The sequence below is a fragment of the Brassica napus genome, unplaced genomic scaffold (assembly GCF_020379485.1).
Source record: "Brassica napus cultivar Da-Ae unplaced genomic scaffold, Da-Ae ScsIHWf_1;HRSCAF=2, whole genome shotgun sequence".
Taxonomy (NCBI): Eukaryota; Viridiplantae; Streptophyta; class Magnoliopsida; order Brassicales; family Brassicaceae; genus Brassica; species Brassica napus.
Genome location: NW_026015418.1, coordinates 9,847 through 19,084, shown reverse-complemented (window position 1 = coordinate 19,084; position 9,238 = coordinate 9,847). Strand labels below are relative to the sequence as shown.

At 31.2% G+C, this 9,238-nt stretch overlaps 1 long non-coding RNA gene across 1 annotated transcript; it reads right to left on the bottom strand.

Moving 5' to 3' along the window:
• Positions 1-5,685: 5,685 nt before the first annotated feature.
• Positions 5,686-8,741, bottom strand: LOC125599808. The gene is made up of 3 exons (XR_007333479.1): positions 8,478-8,741; positions 6,353-8,146; positions 5,686-6,020 (listed from the first exon to the last, which is right to left on the bottom strand). It is a non-coding gene; the product is annotated as an uncharacterized LOC125599808 (long non-coding RNA).
• Between the last annotated feature and the right edge of the window lie 497 nt (positions 8,742-9,238).

The following is a 9,238-nucleotide window of genomic DNA, read 5'->3' as shown; positions in this document are numbered from 1 at the left end:
CGATTAACAAATGAAGCCTGAGAGGTTGAAGATAATCTGATTGAATATTTGCCACCAGGTATACACCACGAAACCGAAAAGCTGATACACAAACTTCGGCACTGAATCGAAGATCACAGACCGGGGAATCCCACCCTATTAAAGGGAAAACACACACGCCAAATACGACGAGGAATAACGCCAATAACCGAATAAAGGATCGAGCAAGATCTATCACTAATGGAGATAGTGACAGCCCTCGATTTTCATCAGAAAACGGAAGATGAAGATGATGAAAACTCCAGTTCACCCAACATATCCCTCTGTTTCATATTAAGTGTCTTTTTGGGTCTGTGCACACGGACTAAGGAAACAATTAATTTTGTACATTTCCTATATAAAAACATAATTACCGATACACCTAACCATATTTCAACCAATAGAAAAATAGATTACTGAATAAAACTAATAAATTTTGCATTGAGAATCGAAAACAACACTTATTTTGTAGCGAAAAAAATTCTCTACAACGACACTTTTTCAGAAACGGAGGGAGTAATGAAGAAGACATCATATACTAGCCAAATTGAAAGTAGAAAGTAAAATAAGCAGGAAAATAGTGAAATCCGGCGGCCTACGCCGCAGGGAACGGTGAAAAAAATTTAGATAACCGTCAATATAAAGAGTCGCCTTTATTGTCGCTCGGAGAGAAAAAATATTTTAAGTGACTTGAAAATATCATTTATATAATATAGAATGTCGTATCAAACATCTTCTCATTTCTTTCTTTAAATTTTTTCTTTTTTGCCACTTTCTCTATCGACACAATATCAACAAATATATCATCATACAATAGCTTAAAACTTACAACAACATATCATCATACCATCATCCCGAGTGGCATGATCTCTTTATTTTGAAAGAAAATTTCAGAATTACATTTATAGTGAGGAATTACGAAAATATATTTTCATCCAAATGTTTTGGGATCCATGTGTTTTTGCCTTTTGGAAACCTTCAATGCCGTGGAGGGGGTGGAGGTGTACGACGTCGGGGAGGAATTCTTATCGGACGAGGCTTACATAAGGACGGTGGGCATGGAGGGATACGAAAGAGAAGGCTCCTTCCAACCGTCATCAGTTGATCGGGATGCTCTGTGCGTTCTACACCAAAACCACTTAACGAATTAATTACTACAACGCCAAGTTTTGTTAAAGTGGACATTTGTCTATCAATTCGCATAATCCCAACTTAAATAGATATATACTAGGTGATGACCTGGGCGCAGGGCGAATAAATTAAAATAATTATAAATTTTAAGATATAAATTGAAAAGGTAAAAGTAATAGTGACATGTATATATAGATTAAAAGAAGTAACGTTTGATGTACAGATTAATGGAAATAAAATGATCCAATTTGGGATAACGATAAGCTTATTATGGTCGATAAACAATAGTTGTTTTATTATTTATAAGTTATATCATCATATTTTATTATAATTATACTGGTTCTAGAGTACATAAAAGTTATAGAATAATAAAAGTAAACTGAAGTAAATAATATGAAAATGAAAAAAAAGAACAAAAGAAGTAAATAATAAGAATTTTCTATCCAGTGGATTGATTAGAACTCAAAATTGTAAAAGAAGCCTATTATTGAACCTTAATATCCATTATCAGTCAAAATACATATTAGTCTCTTTTTATTTATCTTTTGTTTCAAAAAGTTTGTTTTTATTAAAAAGTTTCGAGAAGACACAAGATAAAGGGCTACGGTCCGTTAGTTGGATTCAATATCTCTACTAATCACCTGAGATATCTAGATTTGGTTAACTAAGCTCAATTCCAATATCTAAGAAGGTTAGAAGCTGAATCGAGTGACCCAAGTCTGAGGGAATTCAACTGATGAATTGTAAATAGACAAATGAGCTATCAACAGATCTCAATATTTAAAGAATTCCATATTAAAAATGATATTTGACTTCAAACTTAACCCGAAAAAATTATATGAATTTCCAAATTTAATGTCTATCACCATTTATGTTAATTTCATAATACAAAAATCTTGTTGCAAAAAATAAGGAATTGAAAAAAAAATTAATATGTCATTCCATTTTGAATGTATTTAACAATCACTCAAGATTGCATTTAACTTTTTGTATACTTTTGATATACGGCATTTTTATTTTACAATATAGTCGAGTTTATATTGTCCATACACAATCATAAATGTCACATATCCCATAAAATATAAAAAAATATTAATCAAAATTAATATCATGTACCAAAGTTTTATAGAAGAACATAATTATGAATCATTTATATTTTCCAGACTCTAAAAGTGTCATGTATCATTTATGAATTGTAAAGAACATGATATTTAACTTTAAACTTAACCAGAAAGTATTATATAAATTTCAAAATTTAATGTCTGTCAGCATTTATGTTAATTTCGTAATCAAATAGTCTTGTTGCAAAAGTTAAGGGATTGGAAAAAAATTATTATGGAATTCATTTTGAATGTATTTTACAATCACTCAAGAACATGATTATTAGCAATGTATTATCATTTAACATGATAATTAATTTCATATAACATTAATAAAATATGGATTTTTGTCTTATATATTGTCTTAGCCCTCAAATAATAAAAAGGAAATTCCATGGCACACAACTTTCTTTTTTGGTAAACCTAATTATGTAGTACAAAAGTTTTTAAAATAATTACATTTACTATACTTTTTTAAATATGCATATCGTTTGAATATTATAAAACATGCTATATGATGAATACTTGTAAAAACCAATACAATATTTTTGTCTTATCTATTTAACTATAATAATATCTCGACTATGACTTGGTCAACGTTTTCATAAATTGGATTCTGTAAAAAAAGACTCACAAAAGATAATAAATACGAAAATATATCACGGATCAATAGTTTTGATGAATATAGGAAACTAATAATGATTACGCATTAACTTATTTGCTTAATTTGTGCAATCATAGGACTACACATTAAATCTTCACATGATTTTTTCCTTTGTTAGTCAATAATGAAAAAGCTTATAATATATTATGTCAAGTTACAATCAAATGATTAATGTCAATTTTTGTAATTAGTCTAATAAACAAAGGTTTTTTGAATATATGGTGTGAGAGAGCTTGTGGTGATGTCACGTAGGAAATGACAATTTTGATAATAACACATGAACTCAAGGTTAGTTTTTTATAATGCTCCTCAAATAATAAGAAAGAGATTGTTTTATTCTGTCATCTATCACAATAAACTTCGGTCTGAACGAAACAAGACAGGAAACAAAACTACAATAGTTTATCTTCTGTTTATAAAAATTAATGTGATATAGTTAGTTGTGAACTAAAACCAAGCTAAATTAAAGAAAAAAAAAGTTCAAAACATTTCTAAATAGATCAAAATAATAGAGTAAATAGCTATGACTTTATTTAAAGACAAAAAGACTAACTAAGGTTGTGAAGCTGTCTTTTTCACCAAGGACTTTATCCATATGGGGAAACACAAGAACGAGAAGGAGGAAGAGAAGCATGTAAGACACTTTAGAAGATGTCATCTTAGTATTGTCTCTTAATTTACTGATGAGTGATGATCAATATGACCCATTGGTATGCATTTATATAAAATGAAGAGGTGAAAACTATTTATGGTTTGTGTGGTTTGTGCTAGAGTTGAAGCCATCGATGACTCAGATTTCACTTATGGGTCTTAGAAGTTTTGGTAGTTTTAGGCAAATTTTATTCTATTATATTAGCATCACTCATTTTCCAGGACGGCAGGATATTGGGTCTGATTGGTAAGGGCCGTAGCTTTAAAATTTTTGCTGTAAAAAAAAATCTGTAGACTTTTTGATGTGGCTGTAGAATTTATTGCTGTAGAATTTTATGGAAAGCACTAAAAAATTGCTTTGGATATTTGGCTCTGCAGAGCACTTGTACAGCTGTAGGTTATTTCAAGAGCTGTGGTTTCAAAAAAAAATTTAAAGCTTGATTGCTCTGAATTTGGTGCTTTGGAAATAAATAGAACTGTGGACAGCACCTACAACAACTACCAATCACCCCATTATCATTTCATTTTAGTGGAGCAGATATTATAGATAAATTATAGATATTATTCCAGGATTTATCTTATTTCATTTCACTCATATATATTATAGATAAATTATTAAATTCCAATTTCAATATCTTATATTTTTAATTGACTAATGAATAACCCAAATTAATTTGCTTGACTATATAATACTACTGAATTTGTAAACTTAGATGTTAAAGATTAACACTCTTTCTTTGGTAATAATAGGGGGCAAGTGGTTTTCAAAAATAGTAATTGTTATTGTGGCAAATGCCAATTTTTTCTTACAAGCAACTGATAAGAAAGTTTGCTGGGTATCAAACTCTAGAAATCCCAAATGGTGGTTGACGAAGACAAATACAAAGAAATGCAAATGGTGTATTGTAAGGACATTGCATCTGTCAACTATCTAATAATAAATTGGGAAACGAATATTGCTGACAAGATACATGTTAAGGGAAATTATCAAGATTAAAGAAAACAAAACTACTAGTGATAATTGTGCACCCTATAGTTTTTATATTCTAATTGCAATTATTTTAATCGATAGAAAAACGTTTTAAATGTTACAAATTGACTTCTGGGTTCGAGGTTTCCAATGGAATTAAATATTTTTTAAAAAAATTTACATGCATTGAAATTTGAAAATAAAAAATCTAACCAGTATTTGATTTTTAATTGCCTGTATGATGAAGATTTTCCAGGCATTATATGGAAGTTGTTTGAATTCGGAACAAATCGTTCAGCCATGCGATTTTTAAGGGCTCGCTTCGTTGATTGAATTCGGAACAAATCGTTCAGCCATGCGATTAACAAATGAAGCCTGAGAGGTTGAAGATAATCTGATTGAATATTTGCCACCAGGAATACACCACGAAACCCAAAAGCTGATACACAAACTTCGGCACTGAATCGAAGATCACAGACCGGGGAATCCCACCCTATTAAAGGGAAAACACACACGCCAAATACGACGAGGAATAACGCCAATAACCGAATAAAGGATCGAGCAAGATCTATCACTAATGGAGATAGTGACAGCCCTCGATTTTCATCAGAAAACGGAAGATGAAGATGATGAAAACTCATATCCTCTGTGTCATATTAAGTGTCTTTTTGGGTCTGTGCACACGGACTAAGGAAACAATTAATTTTGTACATTTCCTATATAAAAACATAATTACCGATACACCTAACCATATTTCAACCAATAGAAAAATAGATTACTGAATAAAACTAATAAATTTTGCATTGAAAATCGAAAACGACACTTATTTTGTAGCGAAAAAAATTCTCTACAACGACACTTATTCAGAAACGGAGGGAGTAATGAAGAAGACATCATATACTAGCCAAATTGAAAGTAGAAAGTAAAATAAGCAGGAAAATAGTGAAATCCGGCGGCCTACGCCGCCGGGAACGGTGAAAAAAATTTAGATAACCGTCAATATAAAGAGTCGCCTTTATTGTCGCTCGGAGAGAAAAAATATTTTAAGTGACTTGAAAATATCATTTATATAATATAGAATGTCGTATCAAACATCTTCTCATTTCTTTCTTTAAAATTTTTCTTTTTTGCCACTTTCTCTATCGACACAATATCAACAAATATATCATCATACAATAGCTTAAAACTTACAACAACATATCATCATACCATCATCCCGAGTGGCATGATCTCTTTATTTTGAAAGAAAATTTCAGAATTACATTTATAGTGAGGAATTACGAAAATATATTTTCATCCAAATATTTTGGGATCCATGTGTTTTTGCCTTTTGGAAACCTTCAATGCCGTGGAGGGGGTGGAGGTGTACGAAGTCGGGGAGGAATTCTTATCGGACGAGGCTTACATAAGGACGGTGGGCATGGAGGGATGCGAAAGAGAAGGCTCCTTCCAACCGTCATCAGTTGATCGGGATGCTCTGTGCCTTCTACACCAAAACCACTTAACGAATTAATTACTACAACGCCAAGTTTTGGTAAAGTGGACATTTGTCTATCAATTCGCATAATCCCAACTTAAATAGATATATATTGTTTTATTTCGTCATCTATCACAATAAACTTCGGTCTGAACGAAACAAGACAGGAAACAAAACTACAATGGTTTATCTTCTGTTTATAAAAATTAATGTGATATAGTTAGTTGTGAACTAAAACCAAGCTAAATTAAAGAGAAAAAAAGTTCAAAACATTTCTAAATAGATCAAAATAATAGAGTAAATAGCTATGACTTTATATATTTAAAGACAAAAAGACTAACTAAGTTCGTGGAGCTGTCTTTCTTCACCAAGGGCTTTATCCATATGGGGAAACACAAGAACGAGAAGGAGGAGAAAGAGAAGCATGGAAGATACTTTAGAAGATGCCATCTTAGTATTGTATCTTAATTTACTAATGAATGATGATCAGTATGACTCATTCGTATGCTTATATAGAATGAAGAGGTGGAAACTATTTATGGTTTGTGTGGTTTGTGTTAGAGTAGAAGCCATCGAAGACTTAGATTTCACTTATGGGTCTTGAAGTTTTGGTAGTTTTAGGCAAAGTTTATTCTATTATATTAGCATCACTCAATTTCCAGGATGGCAGGATATTATCATTTTATTTTAGTGGAGCAGATACTATAGATAAATTATAGATATTATTCCAGGATTTTATCATATTTCATTTCACTCATATATATTATAGATAAATTATTAAATTAGAATTTCAATATCTTAGATTTTTAATTGACTAGTGAATAACCCAAATTAATTTGCTTGACTATATAATACTACTGAGTTCGTAAAATTAGACGTTAAAGATTAACACTCCTTTTTTGGTAATAATAAGCTTTTGCTTTGGCTTAAACTTTAGCAATATCATAAACGATGTGTTTGTAAGATGCTCAAAACTCGCCTATGTTTAACAAGGACACGATCTCGGCAAAGTCAAGACACGTCGTCTGTCAAGGCCTTTAAACCAAATGGGTAGTTTGATCTTCATGACGGAGGAGACCAGATTCATACACCCACCCTATTAAAGGGAAAACACACACGCCAAATACGACGAGGAATAACGCCAATAACCGAATAAAGGATCGAGCAAGATCTATCACTAATGGAGATAGTGACAGCCCTCGATTTTCATCAGAAAACGGAAGATGAAGATGATGAAAACTCCAGTTCACCCAACATATCCCTCTGTTTCATATTAAGTGTCGTTTTGGGTCTGCGCAAACGGACTAAGGAAACAATTAATTTTGTACATTTCCTATATAAAACCATAATTACCAATACACCTAACCATGTTTCAACCAATAGAAAAATAGATTACTGAATAAAACTAATAAATTTTGCATTGAAAATCGAAAACGACACTTATTTTGTAGCGAAAAAAATTCTCTACAACGACACTTATTCAGAAATGGAGGGAGTAATGAAGAAGACATCATATACTAGCCAAATTGAAAGTAGAAAGTAAAATAAGCAGGAAAATAGTGAAATCCGGCGGCCTACGCAGCCGGTAACGGTGAAAAAAATTTAGATAACCGTCAATATAAAGAGTCGCTTTTATTGTCGCTCAGAGAGAAAACATATTTTAAGTGACTTGAAAATATCATTTATATAATATAGAATGTCGTATCAAACATCTTCTCATTTCTTTCTTTAAAATTTTTCTTTTTTGCCACTTTCTCTATCGACACAAATCCATAAACTATATTTATTTACGTTGAATAATATCAACAAATATATCATCATACAATAGCTTAAAACTTACAACAACATATCATCATACCATCATCCCGAGTGGCATGATCTCTTTATTTTGAAAGAAAATTTCAGAATTACATTTATAGTGAGGAATTACGAAAATATATTTTCATCCAAATATTTTGGTATCCATGTGTTTTTGCCTTTTGGAAACCTTCAATGCCGTGGAGGGGGTGGAGGTGTACGAAGTCGGGGAGGAATTCTTATCGGACGAGGCTTACATAAGGACGGTGGGCATGGAGGGATGCGAAAGAGAAGGCTCCTTCCAACCGTCATCAGTTGATCGGGATGCTCTGTGCCTTCTACACCAAAACCACTTAACGAATTAATTACTACAACGCCAAGTTTTGGTAAAGTGGACATTTGTCTATCAATTCGCATAATCCCAACTTAAATACATATATATATTGTTTTATTTTGTCATCTATCATAAACTTCGGTCTGAACGAAACAAGACAGGAAACAAAACTACAATGGTTTATCTTCTGTTTATAAAAATTAATGTGATATAGTTAGTTGTGAACTAAAACCAAGCTAAATTAAAGAAAAAAAAAGTTCAAAACATTTCTAAATAGATCAAAATAATAGAGTAAATAGCTATGACTTTATATATTTAAAGACAAAAAGACTAACTAAGTTCGTGGAGCTGTCTTTTTTCACCAAGGGCTTTATCCATATGGGGAAACACAAGAACGAGAAGGAGGAGAAAGAGAAGCATGGAAGATACTTTAGAAGATGCCATCTTAGTATTGTATCTTAATTTACTAATGAATGATGATCAGTATGACTCATTCGTATGCTTATATAGAATGAAGAGGTGGAAACTATTTATGGTTTGTGTGGTTTGTGTTAGAGTAGAAGCCATCGAAGACTTAGATTTCACTTATGGGTCTTGAAGTTTTGGTAGTTTTAGGCAAAGTTTATTCTATTATATTAGCATCACTCAATTTCCAGGATGGCAGGATATTATCATTTTATTTTAGTGGAGCAGATACTATAGATAAATTATAGATATTATTCCAGGATTTTATCATATTTCATTTCACTCATATATATTATAGATAAATTATTAAATTAGAATTTCAATATCTTAGATTTTTAATTGACGAACATGAAATCCTTGAGGTCATCACTGATTACTTCTCGAAATTATAGGGATATCTATTTGATTTTTTTTCTTAGAATAGTTCAAATAATTCAAATATGTATACAAAATTTCATTTAAATAAATTTTTAAGAGATGGTCCAACTTAAAAACACACACATAAAATGAAGTTGTGATTTATGTTGTAATATATTAAATTAAATGTCATACAATGACAATTATATATTTAAAATTTGACTTGTGTTCATAATCAAAACATATATATATACTAATATAATAGCAAAAACGA